Source organism: Callospermophilus lateralis, chromosome 7 (genome assembly GCF_048772815.1).
Source record: "Callospermophilus lateralis isolate mCalLat2 chromosome 7, mCalLat2.hap1, whole genome shotgun sequence".
Taxonomy (NCBI): domain Eukaryota; kingdom Metazoa; phylum Chordata; class Mammalia; order Rodentia; family Sciuridae; genus Callospermophilus; species Callospermophilus lateralis.
The window spans coordinates 70,046,249-70,072,504 of NC_135311.1; the positions used below are offsets into that span (position 1 = coordinate 70,046,249).

At 38.0% G+C, this 26,256-nt stretch overlaps 2 pseudogenes; both read right to left on the reverse strand.

The window, feature by feature from the left end:
* Positions 1–4,654: 4,654 nt before the first annotated feature.
* Positions 4,655–5,262, reverse strand: LOC143404410 (COMM domain-containing protein 2 pseudogene; annotated as a pseudogene).
* An 11,568-nt stretch (positions 5,263–16,830) lies between these two features.
* LOC143404411 (endoplasmic reticulum chaperone BiP-like) lies at positions 16,831–25,486 on the reverse strand (annotated as a pseudogene).
* Between the last annotated feature and the right edge of the window lie 770 nt (positions 25,487–26,256).

Consider the following 26,256-nt stretch of genomic DNA (forward strand, 5'->3'; position numbering starts at 1 on the left):
GCAGGGTACCCAGTCACCCATGTGCCCCCAGCCCAGTGCTGAGAGGTGTAATGACCTTCACACCTTTTATTATACAGGAGAGAGGGTGAGGAGGATGCTGTGTGAGGGGTCGGACCTCATTGGGTATCTCTGTCTTACCTTCTGGAAACATGTGCTGGCCTCTCACCGAACTCCGTGAGCAGTGCCTGGTGATAACTCTGAAGCCAGTTCCTTATAAACATATTTAAAAGTGGTATGTAGCATGGTCCCAAAAGCAATGTGGGCTCCTCCTTACCTTCAGAGGTCAGGACAGTTGAGTTTTGCCAGGCTGCCATGCAGCCGTCTCTACAACCTGGTGCGGCTCAGACTCACTCCTGTGCTGGAGCCAGGCCCAGGCTCTCATCCCTACTACTCCTGACACCTCCTGACAGGCCTGTCTTCACACAGCTCTTCTGGCAGACTGAGCAGCTGCAGATACTGGCGCTGAGTCCATCAGAAGGTGCAGGCTGCCAAAGCACAGTTACAGGGAGGCGAGAGGCAGGGCAACCTCTGACTGGGCTCTGACCTTTTCTGTTCTGAGCTCTATTCCAGAGCCAGTGACCTGACAGAGCAGTGGCCCAGGCAACCATCTTCTCCTCATGTGATCTCACAAACCAGAGATGCTTTTACTCCCTTAAAAACTCCTGATGTATTTCTGAGCTTAATTTGCAAACATTTGTGTCTGGGGCTACGGGGGGCCCCCTGACCCAGCACTTGCAGCTCTTCACCTGGGTACCTGTCCAGTGCTGTCTAGTCAAGCTGCAGCTCTTGAAGGTTGTTTCCCACCCCCTGGATTATGCCTCCTCCATCCTAAGAAACTCAAATAAATCATCAGCCAGGAGGAGATGGGAAGTCCATAACAAGAAAGCAGAAAAGAGTGAAAGGAAGTCTTTAACCTCACCCTGCCTCCAGAAAAGGAGGAGGAATTGGAAGATTTGAACTGCAAGTTAGATTTAGAAACTTTTGCCCTTCTGTTTCTTTCCAAATAAAGTGTGATAATCTCCAAAAGAACTTTTATTGAAGTCATAATAACTAGGCTTTCTATAACTATGTCATGAATTAATGAAAGATTAAATTTTCAATTTGCTTTTAAATCATCATTAGGTTTATTAATATTAACATTACTCTGCTCATGAATACCTTTTAGATGGTTTGCTGTGACACTGTGAACTAAGGGGAAAAATGTTATTTGCTAATTACTTTACGTGAAATTCAATAGATCCTCACTTTTTGTTTAAAAACAGATAAAATAAAACCAAGAAGATGTTCATGGGACTATACCAGCATTTTGGAAACCTGAAGACAGAGGTGAGTGCAACTGGCCCCATGGAACAACTCATGAGAAGTCTGTGGGTTCCATAGTAACCATCAATCCTGCTCTCTAGAAAAGCTGTGCCACCAACAGACATGGCACAAGGAACCAGAGAATGAGAAGCAAAGTTTCCTGAACAGTCCTCTGGGAGGAAAGGCACAGATCACCCATTGCTTTTATTGTAAAAAAAAAAAAATTGGAGTAAGGGTACCAGGCATTGAAATCAGGGTCACTCAACCACTGAGCCACATTCCTGTCCTTTTTTGTATTTTATTTAGAGACAGGGTCTCACTGAGTTGCTTAGCATCTCACTTTTGCTGAGGTTGGCTTTGAACTCAGGATCCTTCTGCCTCAAACTCCTGAGCTGATAGGATTACAGGAATATGTCACCATGCCCATAATCACTCATTGATTTTAACCTTCTCTCAAGGCATCCAATGATTAACAAAGATTTTTCTGCAGCAAAGGGTTCCCAGGCTCTGCAAAGCTGGCACATCAAAGGACCAGGGGTTCCAGTCTGCTCACCATCACTACTTATCACAACCTACCTAATCACCAGCTTGAAATCCTGGGTCCCACCAGACACCACTGAGCAGCTTCCCCTCTTGGTCTCCACACATCACAGTCAGCACATTTGCTTCCAAATGCCTCACCTTTCTCCAAAGCCACCAAGAAGGGCATCAAACTGCCTTGCGACTGCCAGTCTGTCCTCTTGCTCATCTGTCCTCTACCCTCTGCCCTGTACTCTTTGTACAAAGCAGATCTGGTTGTGCTCTTCACCTGCTTGAAACTAACTTTAAATCAGAGCTCAGACACCTGCAGCCTGAGAGCATCCTGTCCCGCAGGGAGTCCCAGACCTGCACTGAGAACCCCTTGGTGAGCCTTCAGATATGTCCTTTCCTAAACTCATTCTAAGGCCAATAAATGTGGATGTCTGGGGGTGAGATCCAGGCACTAAGAACTTCCCAGGTGACTCCAGGGACAGCCAAGATTCCACAGTTCTGTTTGCTGGTCAGATGACTGAAAAATGAGCACAGGTGTGGGAAAGTGCCTCTCCTCAGCATGTGGCCTTTGTTTTGCTCTTCCACCCCCATCCACTGCCACCAGAAATCCATGCACATCATTGAAACATTGATTACTAATTTTCTCATGTTTCAAAAGATCTCAGATGGCAAAGATTCAATTGCCCATAACTCACATTGATAACACACTTACATTGTCCATACTGGCCTGCTTTTATTAAGTTTTTAGTTATTTCTCATAAACCTACCTTGAAAATTCAAGTGTAACAACTTTCATGAAAGTATACGCTTTCCCCTGCCTCCTTCCACCTTTAGGAGTCCTTATTCTCTCACATTCTTTGAAGTTTTATGGAAGCTGCTAGTATTCCTAACATTATATGTGTATGTGTATGTGTTTGTTTGTGTGTACAAATGCATATAAATGTATAGCATATAAGTGATCCTTTAATTTAACAAAAATATTCTGTTGAATGTATCTACATTCTGTGTAGTCTGGGAAGAGATAAGGAGAGAGAGAATGGGAGAGAGATTAGTTTTGATGTGTTGTTTCATATTATGGGAGCAGACAATCAGAATTCCATGGCACTTGTCAGCAGGCCGGAAATTTAGGAAAAAGTAGATGTTGCAATCTCGAGTCAATTCCATAAGTTAGCAGGTTGAAAACTCAGATGAGTCTTCTATTTTGCTACCTTGAGAAGAATCCTTTCTGCTTCAGGAACCTCAGTTCTTGCACTTAAGGCCGTCAACTGATTAGATGAGGCCCACCTACACTATAAAGGGTGGCCTATGTTACTCAAAGTCAATGTCAATCACAGCTAAGAAGTATTTTTCCACATCTAGACTGATGCTTAACCAAACAACTGGGGACCATAACCTTGCCAGCTGGACACATAAAAATAGGCATCAAAGAGTGGTGGTCCTTAAACTCACCCACTGTGCTCACTGGTTTTGACTGGAGTCAGCCTGTGGATGTACCTGGTTGCATTGATCACTCTCCTGCTTATGCAGTTTTGAGAGATCTCCAGGTTTTTGCTGCTCTGAACCTCATTGCTACGAGCTTTAGGCACAGGCCTCCCTTGTGTGGGACTGTACCTGGTATATGTGCAGGGAATGTGGCTGCTGGTCACAGGGCATATGAGAGGTGAGCCCAGGGATCACACCCAGCTCTCTTCCTAGAAGCAGCATCAGTTGCCACAAGTGTCGGTCACATGTGAGATGCCCTTGGTCTAGTCTCCTTGGAGGTGTCCAGGCACTTTCTCATGGTCTCTTAGCTGTTGGCAATAAAACCTTCAGAAGCTATTTCATTATGAGGTCTATATTTATTGTCATTGATAATGTTACATTCCTTTTCTGTGTTTGATAGTCATTTGTATTCCTTTGTAAAATTTCTGGTCATATATTTTGTTCATTTTTAACTAGATTAATTATATTTTTCTTACCAATTTGTAGGTTATCTTTACATATTTTCAATTTTCAAGTGTGTTAGTTATATTGAAACCTCTATCAGTTATATTGAAAATATATTCTTAAATTTCAAAACATTTTTAGTTTAAGACATCTTTCTACCCCAGATAATCAAGCATTGATTACATTATTCTTGTATCCACTATTTATAAATGTAAATGACAGTGTGTCTCTTAGTTGCTTTTGGTATATAGGAAAAATTAATCCTTGTGAAAATATTATTAACAAACACACAAAATTGAGTACTACTTAAGTCAATGAATCATAAGTCAAACTTCAGCAATATGGTAAAAAACTACTGACCTTTACATTCAAAGAAAAATTCATGAACTTCCTATAACAATATGGGCATATAATTTAAAAAAAAACTCATATTCACTTTACATTATTCTGTAGCTAGTAACATCATGAGATGCTTTTAAAAGTCAGAAATATTGTACTATTTAGAAATACTCTGAATAGGAAAGAAATTAGCTGTAAATTTTATTCTCAAAATTGATCAATAAAGAGGAAAATACTAGTTAAGCAGACAAAAATGTACCAAAAACAGGGTATTGTTCATATATACAGAAGATATGAACAGTATAGATTTATTTCTAGTTGATTCAATCCTATTTACACATTTAAAATACAAAATTACATTTCAATCTGTCAAGAAGCTGACCACATTTAGCATCAGAAAAGGAACTTGACTTTAGCTTCTGATCATGACCTCAATATCCTGGAATAGGAAAAGGAATTTCATGGAATCTAGATGCATTTATCAACACCAATTAATAAAAGTTAATTCTGAAAAGTAATTCCTGATTGTCATCCATTCACAAATGAGTCAAAGGCATTAGGACCTTAACACTTGGTACCACTTGAAGTTGTGAACTACTCTCCTACAGTGGTTGGTTTTCATCTCGTCCAAGGATTGTTACAGTTGCTGAACTAGATGAAGTAGGGTGGCTGAGGCTGTCTGCAGAACTTTGTTGTTGTGGTCTCCATTCTGATTGAGGTGTAGTTTTATAGTCACTGCTGGCTTTATCTGTTGCCTGAGACTTCTGCTTGCAGGCTGTACATCTAGTCGCCACTCAAGGCTGTGATAACTGGGAAGGCTGGGTGCCAATTCACCCAGAATAGCCCTGATCTCTTTTCTGTTGTCCAGGTAAAGCTGAAGCAATAATTTGTTCAGTTCTTCAGAGAATCCCAGAACAAAAACAGAGTCTTGGAAACCCACTTCAGAAATCATGAGCTTGGAGCTCTCAGTGAGCAGGTAGGTCAACCCTTCCACACCATGCTGGACAGTGTTACTGCTCATGTTGAGCTTCCTGGTGGCACCCTCATAGACCTTGGGGATGGTCCCTTGCCTCAGGAACTCCACCCTGATCCACCCAAACTCCACCACCACTTTGGCAGGAAGGCCAGGTGCTCCTTATGCTCTTCCGACAAGTCCAGCAGCATCTTCGCTGGGCATCCTTTTCCACCCAGCAGCACCCTGGTCTTCCTGTTTAAGACATCTTTGGACATACAGATGTCTTTAATTTTTTAAAAAAATATTTTTAGTTATAGTTGGACACGATACTTTTATTTTATTTATTTATTTTTATATGGTACTGAGAATCAAACCCAGCACCTTGCACATGGTAGGCAAGCACTCCACCGCTGAGCTCCAGCCCCAGCCCCAGATGTTTTTAATTTTATGTGCTCAAATTATTAATCTTTTCTCATGTGATCATATGTTTTTATGTGTGCATTCTTAGGAAATATTTTATAAGATCAAGTTTTAAAAGCTACCCACAATATTTTCCACTAATCATTTTTAAATTTCCTTTTAAAATATTAACATGGTTAATATATCTAGAGTTGACAATACATATGGAATGATGTAGGAATGCAAGTGTGTATTTTATTTGTGGAATGTCAGTTCTCCAGTCCCTTTTGTTAAGTAATTCTCTTTTTTCCTACTTCTCTATGATGCCATCTCCATCATGAATCCAAGTTGTCCATGTGGACAGTTCTGTTTCTGGGATTCTTAAGAATGTGTTGATAAACTTGTGTTTTTATTGTATTGATACATGATTCTTGCTACATCGGTTGAGAATGTTTCCTTCCACTACAGAGTAAAAAAATATATATATGATCATAAGACATCCACTTGTATAGAAGGGTAATAATAGTAATCTGTGTGATATAGCTTTCCTTGGGAAGAATATATTTTGGACATAATTTTTTTAATGTAAGAGTATCAGAACACTGCTTATAGAACCCACTCAACACTAAGTAGCCACGAAGCAGAGACCTGTCCCCTACCAATGGACAGCTCTCTTTCTTTCATGACATCTATTCTTACCATATGAAAAGTCTTCCATGTAAAATAATTGCCACTTACTCAGTATTGTAGAGAGAGTTGTGAGAGACTCTGTGTCTAATAGAAGAAAAAATAGGCCTTAATCTTATTATGTGGGATTAGGCCCCAATTTCCTTAATAAGACTCTTACTGTACAGGAATTAAAACCAAGAATCAGTAAAAGGGATGGAATCAAACTAAAAAGTTTCTTTTCAGTAAAAGAAACAATCTGTGAGGTGAACAGAGAGCCTACATCCTGGGAGCAAATCTTTACACCTCACATATCAGATAGTGCACAAATCTCTAGGGTACATAAAGAACTCAAAAAGCTAAACACCAAAAAAACAAATAACCCAATCAACAAATGGGCTAAGGACCTGAACAGACACTTCTCAGAAGAGGATATACAATCAATCAATAAATATAAGAAAAATGCTCATCATCTCTAGCAATCAGAGAAATGCAAATCAAAACCACTCTAAGTTATCATCTCACTCCAGTCAGAATGGCAGCTATTATGAAGACAAACAACAATAAGTGTTTGTGAGGATGTGGGGGAAAAGGTACACTCATACCTTGCTGGTGGGACTGGAAATTGGTGCAGCCAATATAGAAAACAGTATGGAGGTATGGAACCACCATTTGACCCAGCTATTCCTGTCCTCGGACTATATCCAAAGGACTTAAAAACAGCATACTACGGGGACACAACTAAATCAATGTTTATAGCAGAACAATTCACAATAGCTAAAGGAGGGAAATGCAGGGATGTGGGGATAAGAAATATAGTAGAATGAAATAGATGTGAGTCAACCTAAATGTCCTTCAGCGGATGAATGAATAAAAAAACGTGGCATATATACACAATGGAATTTTACTCAGTATTAAAAAAGAACAAACCATGGCATTTGCATGTAAATGGATGGCACTGGAGAAGATAATACTAAGTGAAGTTAGTCAATCCCCCAGAAACAAATACTGAATGTTTCCTCTGATAAAATAAGGTTGACTCATGGTGGGGTTGGGAGGGAGAGCATGGGGGAAACAGGGTAAAGGGGTGGGAGAGAAAGGGAGGGGGCAGGGGATTAGCAAGGATGGTGAAATGTGATGTATGAAGACTTGAATTGGGTGTCAACATACTTTATATACAAAAAGAAATACAAAAATTGTGGTATATATGTGTATTAAGAATTGTAATTCTACAAAAAAAATATAGCATTACCTTAGGTAGAGGGAAGTGAAAGGAGGGGAAGGCAGGGGATATGGGGATAAGAAAGATAGTAGAATGAAACAGACATTATTACTTTATATATATGTGACTGTTTGACCAATGTGAATCTACAATATGTACACTCAGAAAAAGAGAAATTGTATCCCATCTACGTATGATATATCAAAGTATAAAAGTGCATTCTACTGTCATGTATAACTAATTAAAACAAATTAAAAATTAAAAAAGAGAGAATTGTGGCTTTGACCAATAGTGTTGCCCCTGCATCTCCCAAAAGAGCAAGAGTGCATGGCTCTCAGAAAACTCCCTCTGCTGAGAAGCCTTGCTTCCCTTCAGTCTGGTCCTCACAACTAACCTCTTACACTGTTACCAAGAAAGCCTAATGTGTGCATGGGAGTGGGTATGTCATGAGGAATAGAACATTCAAATATTTACATTTTATATTGCTTCCACTCTGCATTCTTCTTGCTCACTACACTAGTGTGTAATTTTGCAATGAATTTCCTTTCATTTTACTGAACATTTTTAAATTCTTCAAAGACTGTGATTCTAGAATGCTGTGTTGTTTTGTGAGCCTCTGTGTTTTCATGCAAAATGGAATGTCTAATTGATAGGAGGTTGCTGTTACATCAAAGTAAAGTTTTGCACTTAATGTAATTTCTACATCTGCACCAGCATTTTACTATTTTAATCAGAACAACTTTATAATGACAATAGCTTAATTTATAATAATAATAGCTTAATAGTTAATTGATAGGCCAGAACCACTCCAGGTTCCTCTTTAGATTTCATGGTGTTTTAGCCTTCAAAATACTTTTTTTTTGGCAGGGAGGATGTACTGGGGATTGAATTTAGGGGCACTCTACCATGGAGCCACACATCCCCAGCCCTATTTTGTATTTTATTTCAGAGACACGGTCTCACTGAATTGCTTAGTGCCTGTTTTTGCTGAGGCTAGCTTTGAACTCATGATCCTCCTGTCTCTGCCTCCTGAGCTGCTGTCATTACATGTGTGTGCCACTGCACCTGGATACCTTAAAAATACTTTTAAAAATGACCTAGACAAAGTCTTATGTTGACAAATGTAGTATATGCCTTTATGTATTTATGTTCTTTTGCATATCCCCTAATAAAATTTTATAATTTGTCTACAGAAGTCTTAAGTCTATTATTTGATTATTTAGGCAATTTCAGTCTCTGATACTATTGTAAATAGTATATCCTGTTCAATCACGATTTCTAATCATTTGCCACTGGAATATAAAACTTTAATTTTGCTTTTATATCTCAAGCTTTTATTCAGGAACCTTGACAATTTCTATTTAAAAAATAAACAATATATTAAAAAAATCGTCATCATTTGAAAATAATGCAAGTTTAAGCTTTCTATATTTTAGTATTCCATTCTTCTACTTTCTTTTATTCTCATTATATTTTACTCATGAGGATCTCCAATACAAATTTGATTAAACATGGTGATAACGGGTATGATTATTCTGATTTTAAATAAACATTTCTAGGGAGGAGAGATGCTAGCAAGAAGTCTGACTAGAAGTCCTACCATCCTTCCTCCCATAAAGACAACTCCCAAAATAAGCAATGCATTTTGGTGAGGGTAAGTGAAGAGAGCCCCAGAGCACATCTAAGGATCACCAGAAGCCAGATAGAACATGGGATCCTGGGATGTTCACACAGAGTATAGGACACACTTAGTTTCTGACACGCCATCAACAGCCAGGAGCAGCTCAGAACAAGGGAGCTTCCTCCCTGTGTGGACTAATCAAGCAAGAGGACCCCAGAAGCTCCCACCCAAACCTTGGACACCTTCCATACTCACTACTATGACTCTTGTATTCTCATGCCACTCAGCTCTCCTGAGGGGACTGCCTGGAGTCCACACATCTGAGCTCCCAGAAGAGAAGGTGGTGACGGTGTACCCCACTCCTGTGGCCAGCACAGCTATTAGATCATGACACCTGGGGACTGGAAATACTGCTGGATTGTGTCTTGCTCAGGTGACAAACAGCCATGGCACCCCACCTTCCCTGAGACTTAGCACTGCTAAACCACCCACACTTGGTGGCCTGCCACTCCTGAGCTCAGCCCCTGTCATAGCCTACCCCATGGGGCCAGCCTGCAGTGAAGCCACACATCAGTGCTCCCAGACCCTGGTGCATCCTGCCCCTCAGGGCCTGGACTGGGACTGTAGGCTGCCTCCTGGAAGAGGCATCTGAGTGCCCACAGCAGTCATAACCTACGTCTGACTGAAGTTTCACATCACTTCTTGGGACCTAGCAGAGCAGCCAGACTTGCAAGGACTGAGATGAATGTAGTGTCGTGGGTTCAGAAAACAGCATTGGCTGAGCTGCATCCTCACCTACAGGTCAGAAAACCCTACAACCCTGGGTAAGACCGAGGACCCTGCAATGCTGGAACTGTGTGATCTTCCTAGACCTTCCACTCCTAGAACTGGATAGGCCTCTGTGGGGGGCTGTTGCATTTTCCTTCCGATTGGTTGCAGCTCTGTCAGTCACTTGCAATGATCTGGCCACATTCAAAGTGGCCCTACATGGCTGCCCTGATCCTGGAAGTAGCAGAATGTGTCTTCATGCTTAGGCATGCCTTCCTATGACCCAGGGGTCAAATTACCTTACTTGTCCTTGTAACCCTGCCCCTCTTGACCTTATTTGGATGGAATTTTCTAAAGAATGAGGGTCTCCCTGGTAAAAGTCCACTCTTGGACATGCTCACTCTCACCAGCCCCTCGTGACATTCCTTGCTCTCCCATTTGGAGAGCTTGAGGCAGAGGAGCTGTCCTGGGTGTTTTATTTGGTATCCTAGGAAATTCACTCGAGTAACCTTTAGTTTGGATGCCTGTGCTGCTGGGGGTGGCAGGCCTCCCAAGATTCTGCAGTCCTGGAACTGGATAAACATCCTAGACCCTACAATGGAGTGATCTCCCAGAACCCTGCAGTTCTGGAACTGGGTGAGTTTTCTGGACCTCCCCACCCCATTCCTGGAACTGGGTGACCCCCAAGCTGCTGAGCTGCTGAGCCACTCTGCTCCCTAGAGAGGAGTCATTATATATTTTTGTTTCCCTTCCCTTCAAAGTGCAGCACTGTGGGAGTCCATCCTTGATCTGACTGAGTTTACTCCCTGGCTAGGTGTGAGGTGCTCAGACACTTTTAATGTAGCAGAGCTCTCCCCACCCTTCTTGGGTCTGAGAGCTTCTCCATGTGATGTGGAGGCATGTCTCACCTCTGCCTCAAAGACCCAATCATCGCACCTGACCTTGCCACATTGCCCCCCGCTTGACTTCATTGGATTAAATTTTCCCCAGAATTTTTTCTTCCCCAATAAAAGCCCTATCCCTAGTGTTTCGCTCTCTCTCTCTCTCTCTCTCTCTCTCTCTCTCTCTCTCTCTCTCTCTCTCACACTGTCTCTCCTCTTCAGTTAAACCTCACTGCCTCCCTGGGGGGCTTGAGGCTGAGGGTTCAAGGAGCCATCCCAGAGCTGGTTTAAAGGTAAAATGGTGTCTGTGTCTTTAATTTAAACTCCCTGAGGATTTTCCCACGTGACCAAACTGTTCACACCATCTGCACTGGCCCTGGACTAAATAGCACCACAAACTCTTCTTGCAATCATAGAATGAGTAAGGGCCGACTCTTAGGTAGATCAACTAGGAGTTCCTTTGAGTTTGTTGAGATGAAAAGTGCTTAGAACAGTAACTCACCTAATAAATTCTCAGTACACTTCACCATCACCTGGTTAAGATCAACATTTCTTATTGTGTACTATATATCCTTAGATAATGGAACTGTGTGCCTTGCCAGTGGTCTGATGGCTTTCCAATGGCCCTGTTCATAGCCCATGGTCCTCATCCCTGCCATCTGCTCCTTCTCCCACATCCTTGGCCAGTGGTTTGCAGACAGGTGCACACCAGGATCATTTGCAGGTCATCATCTCATCTGACCTCCTTCTTCACCTGAGGCTGCTGGCCTCTCTTCCCTGGTTCCCAGGCACTGCTCATGTGATTTGCTGTCCTGGGCCCTTCTCCACATTGATAGAAAGGAGCTGAGCCATTGTGGTTGGATGGTAAACACCAGAACATATTTATAGTCCTGCAGAACTTCTAGCACCATGAAGAGTGCAGGCTCTGCAGCCAGCTGCCTGGGTGCTGGCTCAGCTCCTGCTCCAGTTCTTCCCTGGACAAGTCCATTGCACTAGCCCTACCTGCCTTCCTCTGTGAAGACTGATTCCTATGTGGAGATATGTTGGCATGTGGTCTTAATGATCTACTAAGGAAGAGGCTTAGAAATTCTTGGTATGTAATAAGCAGTCAAAATTAAAAATTTTAACTTATCTTTTCTTAATATTCCTCATTAGGAGTTCTAGATCTTGGGATAGTAAAATTAATGGAAGCTAGCTGGGTTCAAATTCTGACTGAAGGACTCATTGGGAGCACAATTTGGAGCACATTATTAAACTAAGATCAGCCTGTTAGGCTATAGGATTAATACTACCTACTTCCTAACACACAGTTATTTCAGAAGTAAATAAAATAAATGGAATTAAGCACTTTGTATAATGGATAGCATGTAATAAATAGGAATTACTAAACTTCAGTGCAGTGGTTTTTAGACTTTATGATTACTGATACCAGATTTAAGATCAAAGATATCATATAGGACCCTATTTTCATATGTCAATTGGAATTTAGCTCTACTAGTATCTAGAATTGTAGTAGCAAGAAGTAGTTTTTTAAATCAGTGTTTTTGAACTCTTACAACAAAAATATACTAGAAAAAAATTGAGTGAAATATCATTTTAAAAAAGTATATTCACATATGTATGTTCACTAAAGGCAGACCACAGTCAAAAAAGAGTTAGAAAATTCCTTATGAATTTCAAAAGTCTAGTTTGACCCCTGTTGAGCAGTTAGTCAAGAAAGAACTTTCACTATGTTAACACACCCCTCAATGGCTTTGTTTCATGGAAGAATTTCCAGTCTGTTATTTTAGTGCTGTGCTATTATGCATTAGATGAACTAGTTTTCCTGGTTGGTTTTCTATTTGTAACATTCAATTGATAATCAACCCAGATTTGTATACAAGATTTGGGACTTTTAAACTCATTATGATGCTTTTTTATATACACACAGCAAAGAGGTTATTTTCCAAATGATGTTATTTTCCCAACATCATGAATGAGATGCTGCCAATTTGACTGGTTTGTTAAAAAGGTCCTTTTTTTTTTTAGTTTCAGGATTTCCTCTTGTAGGTCACAATTTGCTAAGTGTTTTTTTTTTTTTTAACATGTATGGTGTTTAATTTTATTGAATATTCTTTAACACATCCACAATACCAGAAATGGGAGGTCCATCCATGCCTTTAATCCCAGTGACTTGGGAGTGTGAGGCAGGAGGATCATAAGCTCAAAGCTAGTCTCAATAAATTAGTGAGATCCTGTCTCAAAAAATAAGATGTCTGAATGTGACTCAGCGGTTAAGCTCCCCAGGGTTCACTCTGCAGTTCCAAGGGGAAGATAAGAATTTTACAAATGGGAAATAATGTTTTTGAAATAGTACAAGTTACATATTTTTGCTTCAATTTAAAAGTTTAGTCCTATTCTCAGACTTTATTTACAGGACATTCTGCAATTTTTTTTCTCGAAAACATGGTACTTAAACAAATCTGACTTTTTCAAATGTGAAAATAGAATCCACTGAGAGTTAGCTGCCAATTCCTGATAGTATTTAGTTGTAAGTTCCACAAATACAGAAAGGTTTTTTGTTTGTTTTTAGTACTGGAAATTGAACACAAAGCCTTCCACATGTTAGGCAAGCACTTAACTGAGCTTTATTCCAGCCCAGAAAGTGTTTTTAAAGATTGTCTTGTCTCTGTTATCTAGCATGGTGATGGTGTATAGTAAATTGTCATTAAATGTTTGTTTAATTATTGTAATTAAATATCAACAACCTAAAGCTTTAAACTACACAACAGTCCTTAAATCCTACAATCCAATAGTGACATCAGTTCATATTAGTAGCAAGATGGAGATGGGAACCAGGGTCACAGATCCCTGGCTGGTAGCTGAAACCTCAGGATGCAAGCTGCATCAGCACAGCGCACTGCCATGTATGGACACATATTTGGAAACAGCCCACTAGAATCAAGATCTATTTACCCTACAGTCTTAGGTTCAGAGTTAGAAAGGACTTTCCACATGATTTAAACCAACATTCTTTCCCCAGAAGGATTTGTCTTTACAGTGTATTAAACATGGTTGCTATGGTCTGAATGTATTCTTTCCAAATGTATATGTTGTGACAATCACTATTGTGACAGCAACAAAAGGGAAAATGAGACTTACTATGCTCTCAAAATCAACTTAAATAAATTATTTCTCAATTCTAATGACATATACATTTTCACTGGTTGATAGTACAGGTAGAAAAAGTATGTAATGTGATTTATAAGTCAAAACGTGTGATTAGGTCATGGACCTCTATATATTTTAACAGAATGAATGCCCTTATATAAGAGGCTTCACACATCATTCACATCCCTTTCCCCCCTTCTGCTTTCTGTCAACTGATGACGCAGCAATACACGCCACCTTGGACAATGTGAATATACTTAGTGTTACTTAACTGTACACTTCAAAATGGTCTAAATGGCAAACTGTAAGTGTATTTTACAATAAAAACATCGAAAGATGCATTTCCTATTGTTCAGTGTTTCCTGCTATTATTTAGTAATCACATTCATTAAGAGCACTAACCAGCCAGGCACAGTGGCTCATGCCTGTAATCCCACTGGGAGGCTGAGGCAGGAGAATTGCAAGTTCAAAGCCAGCCTCAGCAAAAGCAAAAGCAAGGTGCTAAGAAATTCAGTGAGACCCTACTCTAAATAAAAAACAAAATAGGGTTGTGGATGTGGCTCTCTGGTACCCAAAAAAAAGAAGCAGTAATCAAAATTTCACAACCCTGTATTTGAGATTCAATTCTGCTTGCTGCATCTCTGAAAACTAAAAGCATGTCACTTAGCTAAGCCTCAGTTTCTTCATCTGTAACACAGGAATTATAAAATGCCTACTTACCCATTAGAAGTTGCTGTGAAATTTCAACTTGGTAAAGTCTAAATAGACAAAGCTCAATAAATGTTAACTCTGATTTTATTTTTAAGGTTTCAAACCAATATGATTCTTGTACTTTGTATAAAGAAGGCTAAAAACTGGCTTTAGCATTAAAAAGTCCATTTGTTCATTTCTCCTTAGTCCTTAATGTTATGGAGAACTATAAGATTACATGCCCTAAAACACATTTCATATTATAGTCAAGTGGTGAGCCCATGTGTTGACCACTGAGTCAATAGTTAATAATCTTAAAGTATCATACTCCAAGAGGCAAAAATTTCAGAGAAGCCACAATAACTTATTGTACTTGAAATAATTTACATATAATAATGTGTATATAAACCTGTACATATAATTTTTATCAAGTATAATATGATCATACAAAAACATTGACTCACAATATAGTTCACACATATCAAGAATGCTCTTTTATTTTTGTCCCTTTTACATCATATTTTAGGCAAGATGATGAAACCCAGAAAATAACAGGAATGGACTAGTTTATAAAAACTGGGTATTTTATAAGTGAAACACATTCAGTCATCTACATCTCTGAAATTGCAAACAATGTGACTTACTATACAATCAAAATGAACTTAAATAAATTATTGCTCAATTCTAATGACATATACATTTTCACTAGTTGATAGTCCAGGTAGAAAAAGTATGTAAAGTGATTTATAAGTCAAAACATTTCATACAAAAGGATTTTGGGGGCGGGGGAGTGTACTGGAAATTGAACTAAGGGACACTCAATCATTGAGCTGCATCCCCACACTTTTTATGAACTTTAATAAAGACAGGATTGCTAAGAGTTTTGCCATTGTTAAGGCTGACTTTCTACTTGAGATCCCACCTGTCTCAGCCTCCCAAGCTACTGGGATTGCAGGCATACATCCAAAGGAATGGTTTTAACCAAAACCTCATAATGTCAGGAGAAAATGCATTGAAATTAAAAATATGTGAAGCACCCATTTTTTAAGACCATTATAAAAAATACAAAAAGGGTTAAAAATGTCATAAAATAAAAATTTATACAGATAAAGTTAAGGGGTTAAATACTATCAAATGTATTAAAATCATCTAAAGTCAAATAAGACATAATTTATCTATATAATTTAAATTATAATATTATATAAATATATTGCATGTTATATAATACATATATAATATAAATTAAATACAATATATATATATATAGCCTTCTAATTTATATATAATACATTTATTTTATCATATATACATATAATAAAAATATATAAAATATATATATATAAATTTTATGTATATTAATATATAAATATACATTCATAATATATTATATATAATTTACATAATATACATACTTATATATTTATATATAAATTATATATATTAGTATATAAATACATAAGTATGTATATTATATAAATTATATATTACATATCAAAATGTTTATGATTCATATGTATTTAATATAAATTATATACAATATATGAAATACGTGTATATTATATACACATATAATAAAATAATATATAAATTAAATATATAAATATATAAATATTATATTAAATATATAAATATATAAATATTATTTTATTATATATAACATATTTATTATATATCATATAATATATTTAGATTTATATCTAAATATATTATATTTTGTAATGTAATTATATAATAATATAATATCTATTATTAATAAGATAATAATACAATTATTATATTAGTATAATTAATATTAATATGATATATAAAACATGGATTATATTATAATTATATATAAACAACTTATATCATATAGATATATAAATCTATTATATGTAGTATATAATAAATAATACATAGTATATAATATATAAATATATTATAATTTAAATTATATAGTTTAGTTATTTGGCTTTAGATGGTTTTAATGCTTCTGATAGTGATTTATCCTTAGCTTTATCTGTACAAATTTTTATTTTATGACAGTTCCAAACCATTAGTATTTTTTTTTTAAATAACAAACATTTATTGGTGTCACTTATGGTAGAAAAAAGTTCCTACACCAGATGTGCATGACCCAATCGTTAAATAGAACATTTCTGAGGTGAACACACATCCTGACCCACATTTTTATATCCAGTTTTTTAAGATAGCCAATTCCGCCTCTCTCTCTTCCCCAAAACATGTGAGCAACTGCTAATGGAAAGCAGTAAACAGCCACTTGGGCTATAGCATTTTCAACTCCACTCTGAAGTGAAGATTCCAATTACATTTGAGACTTAAGTTCTCTTGGTTTTCTCCTAAGGAAAGTTCTGAGTCCAGTATTTACAATATTACAGCACTAGCAGATCAGTGTCTTCAACTCGTCTCTTTCTGCTGTAGCCTCTTCACCAGTTGGGGGAGGGCCTACACTTCCATAGAATTTGCTGATAATTGGCTGAACAATTTCTTCTAGTTCCTTTTTAGTTTTGAAGTCTTCAATGTCAGCTTCTTGGTGGCTTTCCAGCCATTCAATCTTTTCCTCTACAGCTTTTTCCATGGTCTCCTTATTTTCAGAGGAAAGTTTGCCTCCCAACTTTTCTTTATCTCCAATCTGATACTTTAGAGAGTAGGCGTAGCTTTCCAAGTCATTCCTAGTATCAAGGCACTCCTTGCATCTTTTGTCTTCCTCAGCAAACTTCTCAACATCATTAACCATCTTTTCAATTTCTTCATGTGTCGGGCAATTTTGGTCATTGGTAATTGTAATCTTATTTTTGTCCTCTTTACCTTTGTCTTCAGCTGTCGCCCCCAAAAAAGAAACATTCACATCTATCTCAAAAGTGACTTCAATCTGGAGGACCCCACAGGAGGAATTCCAGTGAGATCAAATGTACCCAGAAGGTGGTTGTCTTTTTTCAGGGGTCCTTTACCTTCATAGACCTTGATTGCAACAGTAGGTTGATTATCAGAAGCTGTAGAAAAGATCTGAGACTTCTTGGTGGGTACCACAGTGTTCCTTGGTATCAGTTTGCTCATGACACCTCCCACAGTTTCAATACCAAGTGTCAGGGGACATACTTCAAGCAGTACTAGGTCACCTGTATCTTGATCATCAGAGAGTACATCAGCCTGGACAGTGTCACCATATGCAACAGCCTCATCTGGGTTTATGCCACAGGATGGATCTTTGCCATTGATGAACTCTTTAACAAGTTGTTGAATCTTTGCAATTTGAGTAGAGCCACCAACAAGAACAATCTCATCAATATCAGACTTCTTCAGGGCAGAATCCTCCAGTACTTTCTGAACAGGCTTCATGGTAGACCAGAACAGGTCCATGTTTTCTTTTTAAATTTTTCCTGAGTCAGGGTTTCAGAAAAGTCTTCTTCATAGAAGGACTTGATTTTAATTCTTGCTTAAAGTTGAGCAGACAGGGCCCAGTTGGCCTTTTCTACTTCTTGCTGGAGTTTCTGCACAGCTCTGTTTTCTTTCCTAACATCTTTGCCAGTCTTCTTTTTGTACAGCCTAACTAAATGTTCCATAACATGCTGGTCAAAGTCTTCTCCACCTGGATGAGTATCTCTATTGGTGGCCATGACTTCGAAGACATCAAAATGTCAATGGGGAGAAGAGACACATAGAAGGTTCCACCACCCAGATCAAACACCAAAATGATGTTCTCTCCCTCCCTCTTATCCAGACCATAAGCAATAGCAGCTGCTCTAGGCTCATTGATGATCCTCATAACATTCATGCCATCAATAGTTCCAGCATCTTTGGTTGCTTGCCAGTGGCATCATTAAAAAAGGCTGATAGAGTAACAACTGCATAGGTAACCTTCTTTCCCAAATAAGCCTCATGTAAATATTTAAAAAGTTAAGTGAATTGCCAATGATTCCACACATGCTATAACAACACAAGTGGTCAAAGATGTACTAGAACATTATGTGGGAAAAAATATATTCATACCCAATCAAGATTTTTCAGGCACTTGCATTCAGAAGCATTTTATGAGTCAGCACCAGGTTTCCTCCAAAATAAAGCTCATTTTTCCCTACTGCCCCTATTTGTTGAGAACAGTATTATACATTAAAGATGCATTTACATGAATCATTTTATAGAGAATATTATTTTAAGTTTTAAATTATAATACTTATTTTATGCAAAACTTCAAAAACACAGAATTTAAAGACAATACCAGTGAGGCACTATCATTCTATATGACTAAAACACTATCATTCTATATGACTAGCAAACACAATACAAGGCCAAAAGGCAAAATATACACTTTGAAAATCCTATACAAAAGTGGTTCTGTTACAACATTCTTTCATAAAATAAACACAATACATAAAAACGAAACAAGAAAAAAAAAACTGAATTTTGACAACCTACACAAACTGTGGCATTTCAAATTCAAGGTCTTGTACCTCTTCCATTTGTTTTAGCCTGAGTCCCTGACACATTGGATTCATGTCAGGCAGGCCAACCTCCTCACAGTTCTCTTTAGGCTCAGCAGCTGGTTTCAAAGCATAAGCTGATGTGCTGTCTGCCTCTGGAACAGATGTCTCCACGTGACTCAGGGGAGTAAGAGCTGTGCTAGGAGGCACTGCTGCTGAAGGTGAAGTTGGTCTCTCCTCAGTCCCCCTGACTTTGCTGGTCAGGATAGGTGGTTTGTAAAATGTTGTCCCGAGATGGGGCTGCAGTATTCTGGGTGCTCTTGCAGGAGCAAGACGGTGAGAATGAGAAGACAGTCTCACTGGTGCCTCTCTTGCTGAACTGGCTGGCGTGTCAGGCTGTGTGGCACCGTTGGAATGGTCACCACTATCATTGATGCTCATTGTCACTTTTTCCTGGAGTACACTTGGCACAATCACTGCACTCATGTCAGTTAAGTTCTTTAGTTCACATTGTTGTCCCTGAGTTTTTTCTGAAATCTGCTGATCAAAACCATTAATTTGGGAGCCAACAGTAGTAGAGGTATCTTTTCTATTAAGTCCTTCAAAGGTAAGATTCTGGCAAAACTTGTCTGAATTGACATTTCCCACATTTCTGCTGTTTTTCTCATTAGGAGAGCTTGCAAGATGGAACCTATATACAGGCAAACAGCAACATCTGATCTTGGTGCTTGGCATAGGCCTCTGTATATCATTTGGTGTCACATCAGATTTCAGACTAAGTGGTTTCGTGGTTTTACACATATTGTCCATCTTTTGTGATGATGATTCAAGTTCTTTGTGATCTGAAAAAGAAGAGATTTTTTTTTTAACTTCATGAAGCTTGGTTGTTAAGGAAGTGTGGTTATTTATGAATGGGCATTCTCTCAAACAACAGAGACTTACATATTTTTCCAACACTATTTTCTCAGTCATCTATGCAGAGGAATTAAAAATCCATACAATATTAAAGGCAATTTTTAATTAAAGCATTACTTTTTAAAATTTATCTTAATAGCATAAATAGTCACAAAGCACATAAAACTAAAAAAAAAAAAAAAAACCCTTCCTGTAGTAACTTGTTTTACTATACTACCCATGAATGAATATTTTCTGTGTTAAGACTTTCCTGATTTCAACAGGCAGACAATGGTAACTCTAGAACAGTAACACTATTCTGTACACCAACAAACTCCATGTCCTGAATCCCAAGGACTTTGCCTGTCACTTAATCTGCTTTCCAGCTACATTCTGTCCATACTGAGGGCAACACACCAGAGAGGACTTGGATGCTCTCCCAGCTGATCCACTAATACATGGCAACATCCTCTGCACAAAGGAAGGTTGAAGAGCTGTCAGAATTGCCATTGTGCTACTGGTTCTGGAGACTCCAGACTTACCTTCTTCTCTTTCTCCTCTAGTCTGGTCCCAAGGTCCCTGTTTTCTCACCTACAACCCTAGCATCTCCCACTCTGTCTTTGCTGCATGTGCCTTAGAAGCTCCTGTTACTAGAAAGGTGCAGCCCTCTGGCCATGATCCTCTTCTCCCTGCTGAGAAACATCAGACAATTGTGTGCCTTGCCACTGGTCTGATGGCTTTCCAACAGCTATGTTCATAGCCCACAGTCCTCATCCCTGCCACCTGGCCCTTCTCCCACATCCTTGGGCAGTGGTTTGAAGACAGGTGCACAGCAGCATCACTTGATGATGATCGCAGGTCATCATCTCATCTGACCTCCTTCCTCACCTGAGGCTGCTGGCCTCTCTTCCCTGGTTCTCAGGCAGTGCTCCTGTGATTTGCTGTCCTGGGCCCTTCTCCACATTGATAGAAGGGAGCTGAGCCATTGTGGTTGGATGGCAACCACCAAAACATATTTACAGTCCTGCAGAACTTCTAGCACCACTTCTAGCTGCCTGGGTGCTGTCTCAGCTCCTGCTCCAGTTCTGCCCTGGGCAAGCCTAATGCACTAGCCCTACCTGCCTTCTTCTGTCAAGACAAACTCCTATGTGGAGATATGTTGGCATGTGTTGTTAATGATCTTCTAAATAAAAGGTTCAGAATTACCTGGTATGTAATGAAAATTTCAAATATTTTAAAATTATTTATTGTTATTACTATACCTACCTGGGAATCCAATTTCATTGGACAGCAAAACAAGGTTACGTTTAGGAATGAGACAGGATGAGGTTCAAATCCTGAATCAACAATAATTTAAGGACATGACCCTTGGCATTATTTACCTTCCTGAGACTGTTAACTATGGCTTAAATGAGGCCAAGGTTCATAGCACAGAAGTGCTGATAAGATCAAATCAGATAAATGGAATCAGTGAGTCCAGTGTTTTTCTTTGCAGAGAGGAAATGGACTCTTTGTTTTCAGACTTTCTCAGGCTACACTTATTGATATTTCATTAATTTTATATATCAAATTTAACATTTATGACTATATATTGAAAAATTCAGATTAAGCTCTACTAGAGCAGTAAGGAATGGAAGGTTTTCAACCCCCTTACCAGAAATGATACACTGAAATAAAATGATTAAAAACAGTGAACAAAAAGACTGGAGCCAAGAAAATGGAAGACATGTGTGCTTAATGTGCTAAAGTTAGGCCACAGGTAAAGGGACATCAAAAAACTTTAGGAGTCTATTTTTTTTTTTTTTTTTGAGTTTCAGGAGTCCAGCTTTTTTCTGTTTTGACTTTAATTGATGACAAAGAAGTGAAGGTGAAAACAAATCTCAGAAAGAGAACAAAAATAATTTATGAATTTCAAGATATCTTTTTACAAGAGAGAAACAAAGCATGATATTCATTTAAATGACATTCACTAAACTTTCTCAATGGCTAGAAAAGTTAACTAATAAAACCTTGAGGTTTGAACTTACCTCAACTTAATACCCCTTGTTTTTTTTAAAGGATGAGTATTGTAGATGGACACAATATTTTTATCTTTATTTATTTGTTTTATATGGTACTGAGGATCCAACTCATGGCCGCACACATGCCGAGGCAAGCGTTTTACCACTGAGCTACAAGCCCAGCCCTCACCTTGGTTTTTAATCACGACTTCTTGGCAAGGTTTGAAATATGCAAGGATATATGTTACATGACCACTCACCAATGAGACATGCATCCCATTTTTCCAATGCATTTTGCTTGCGTTCTGATTCCTCAAATGATGTAGCCAATTCATAATTTTTAATTTCAATATCTGCAGTGTGAATATCCTATTGAAACAAGAAAAGTTTTAAACTAAAAGCAAAACACATCTCAAAACAAACAGTTCAAAGACTATTAACTTGTTAACATAAACATCACAAATTTAATGCAATTCTGTAATGGTCAAAACTCACTTGCTTCATGGAAAAATATTGTGACTTTGTGGAATGTTCTGTTGATATTACGGGTTTGCAAGGAGGGCTTTTATCCACCCGAGGTGCAACAACGTCAGTACTAGATGAAATATTTTGTGGCTCTAGGGACCCATCAAAGATCATCTCTGCGTTGGTAATGAGGAATTCTACCAACAGGGCCTGATTGGCATATGCAACAAGAGAGGAGGAGATGGTACCAGGAGTGGTTGTAGGCCTGGGCCTCATGACACAGGGTCCAAATACCACCCCCAAGTTTTTTGAGTTCATCAGGTTTTCTTCAGAATGGTCTGCAACCCTGAAAAGAAGAACACATAAAGTGTATGAGATTTGCCTAATAGATGTCTTTAATGTTAGTTTACTATGACTTGAGAAGGTTGGAGAAAACTTGGGCTATAGAAGACTACAAAACGTTTGTCAAGGGTCAAGTTTGGTGGGTCCAGGGAAAGAATCCTTTGTTTCATTATGATACTTACCACACACCAAACTGAGTTTCAGAGTACTATATTAGGATAAAATGCATGTAAGTAGAAGGAACTACTGAACTCAGTAGCAGAAGGAAGAAAAACACCTCTAAAAATTGCTCCATCATTGTATGTGGGATATACTCCCCGTTCCAGTATAAGAACTGGAAACTGAAACAGCACTGTCAATTTCTCTCTCACTGCCCAGTTAGTTTTCTTTTTTAAAAAAATAATTTTTACCTAGAGATGGACACAATACCTTTATTTAATTTATTTATTTTTATGCAGTGCTGAGTATCAAACCCAGTGTCTCACATGTGCTAGGCAAGTGTTCTATCACTAGCCACACTCCCAGCTGCCCACAGCTAGTTTTCTAGCCGGGATGGTTCTCTCTCCTGAACACCTCTCTGTTCTATTGCCACTATCAATGTTCCGGTTTTACTTCAAACACTCTCAGCTTGATATTTCTATGACTATCCAAAGAAATCTGTCTCTGCCTGGTTTAGCTATCAGGATGATACTAGATTCATCTATGGGTAAAGTAGCTGTGATATATATATATATATATGGTGAATGGGGTAGCTTTGCTATTTGTCTTTCAGAGGATTCACCACTGATGTATAGAAATGCATTTGATTTATGGATATTAATTTTATATCCTGCTACTTTGCCAAATTCATTTATTATTTTAGAAGTTTTCTGGATCCTCCAAGTATAAAATATGTCGTTGGCAAAAATGGTAATTTAAGTTCTTCTTTTCCTATTTGTATTCCCTTGAATTTCTTTCACCTAATTGCTCTGGCTAGAGTGGCAAGGATTATGTTGAACAATTTTTAGATGGAATGCTTCCAATTTTTCTTCATTTAGAATGATGTTAGCCTTAGGTTTAAAATAGAGAGCTTTTACTATGTTGAGGTATATTCCTACTACCCCTAGTTTTTCTAATAGTTTGAACATGAAAAGGTACTGTATTTTGTCAAATGCTTTCTCTGCATCAATTGATATAATCATAGGTTTCTTCTCTTTAGGTTTATTGATGTGATGAATTACATTTATTGATCTCTGTATGTTGAACCAACCTTGCATCCCTGGAATACACAACTTAATCATGGTGCATTGTTTTTTTTTCATATGTTTTTGTATGTGATTTGCCAGAATTTTATTGAGAATTTTTGCATCTATGTTCATCGTGTAGATATGGGTCTGAAATTTTTTTTCCTTGATGTGTCTCTGGCTGGTTTGGGTATCAGGATGATACTAGCTTCACAGAATGAGTTTGGAAGGGTTTCCTCCTTTTATATTTCATGGAATAATTTGAAGCCCTTCAAGATATGAATAGTTAAAAAAACTGTGGTATATATACACAATGGACTATTACTCAGCATTACAAGGGAATAAAATAATGGCATTTATAGGTAAATGGATGGAGTTGGTGAATATCATGAAGTAAGCCAATCCCCCAAAATCAAAGGCCAAAATTCTCTCTGATAAATAAATGTTGATACATAATTGGGTTCCTGGGGATGGAGGAACACTGATTGGGCTCAGGAGAGGGAAGGAAGAGGAGGGGTACAGGGTAGGAAAGATGGTGGAATGAGACAAACATCATTACCCTAAGTACATGTGTGACGGCACATGTGGTATGACTCTACATCATGTACAGAGAAATGAAAATTTGTGCTCCATTTGTGTACAATGGATTGAAAAGCATTCTGCTGTCATGTATAACTGATTTGAACTAATAAATTTTTTTAAATTTTTATTTTATTTATTTATTTGTATGTGGGACTGAGGTTCGAACCCAGGGCCTTGCACAATCTCTACTGCTGAGCCACAATTCCAGCCACAAAAAATAAATTTAAAAAAAATTAAAAAAGGAGATCTTAATTACTGTCAGAAAGGTCTAGCAGGCAAATCTGAATATGTGAAATTCCTGATTCCAAGTTCTTTAGTGGGCATAGAAACACCTTGGTCAACTAATCTGCCAGGTAGGTAAGATTTTTTATCAAGTCTCTAGGAAGGGTAGCACAGTTCCTGCTACTGCTTGCTATATTGTAGCCTAATGAAATCAAATTTTCTAAATGCAAAATGCTTTCTTGTGTCTCCATGTCATTTCTCTCTGCCTCATATGCTCTTCTGCACATTCAATACCAAATCACCACTCAGTTCTTAAAATCAGACACAAGGCCTTTTGCCTCTTCTGCTCTATTCCTACCCCCAAAACTTCCTCTGCATGCCTACAAGCTGTGCACAGCTACTAGAAAAAGAATGATGGTGAACTGTGGTTATATACAGACCTGTACCCCAAGAGGATAAGCCCACAAATAGCAGAAACCCTATATTTCCACCCTAGTTTCCCCAGCCAGAGCCTGGCACACAGGAAGCATCTGAGGGAACCATGTTTGCTGCATGAACATGTATTCAATGTCTCCCTCTCCCAACACATAATAAAAACATCCTAAAAATCATTTTGAAAATCATAACAATATAAATGTACTGAATACTATTGCCCTGTTGAATTAAAAATGGCTAAGATGGTATAAAAATTCTTACCTCTTAAGATGGATGATAAGGTAATGTAGAGTGTTAAAATTGAACGGTGGCAATTTTCTTACAAGGTCCTTGGTTTTGAGAAAAATTTGGTTGATATCTGTACACATATTTGGAGATGTGTTGTCTTCAGAGTTGTCCCTTTTGGTGTCCTGTTCTTGGTTAATTTGTTGGATGACATTTGCAAGCTGCATAAATTCCTGGTACCATTGGAATAAAACCAATGGTTCTGGTAACTAAAGAAACAAAATTATATTAAAAATACCTTTGGGCTGAGGTTGTGGCTCAGAGGTAGAGTGTTTGCCTAGCACATGCAGGGGCCTGGGTTTGATCCTCAGCACTACATAAAAAATAATAAATAAAATAAAGGTATTGCATCCCGCTACAACCAAAAAATAAATATTTTGAAAAAATCTTCTGCCTGTTTTCTTTGTTAAAGTCAACTATAAGTGAGAATTACTCAAATAATTTAGCATGTCCCCCTTAGATTAACAAAATTTTCTAAAGTCAATCTGTATTTATTGATATCATTTTCAGTATTGGGGATTGAACCTAGGACCTCAAGCATGCTATGCAAGCACTCTAGTACTGAGCTTCATCCCTGCCCATAAAATATAATATATATGCTTGGTAGAGAAGTGACTTAGAAAGCAAATCAAAATCTTGACTATAAATTATATTTATGTTAATAACAAATTAATGGATAATGAGTGAAATTCTAAACTTTAAATGAAGTTTAAGCTTTAAGCTTCATTATGGGATTTTAAAACTCTTCTATTCACATCTGCCCCCCAAATATATAATCTTCAGCTGTTTTACTGGAACAAACATAGAATAGTGAACAGAATCTATAAAATGAATCAGAAACCCATGGATTTTATGAGTAAGGGGTAAAAATATCAAAGTGCCAAAGGGCACAGATTTTACTTAGGCAAGAATGAAGATCAGCACAAGATAATATGAC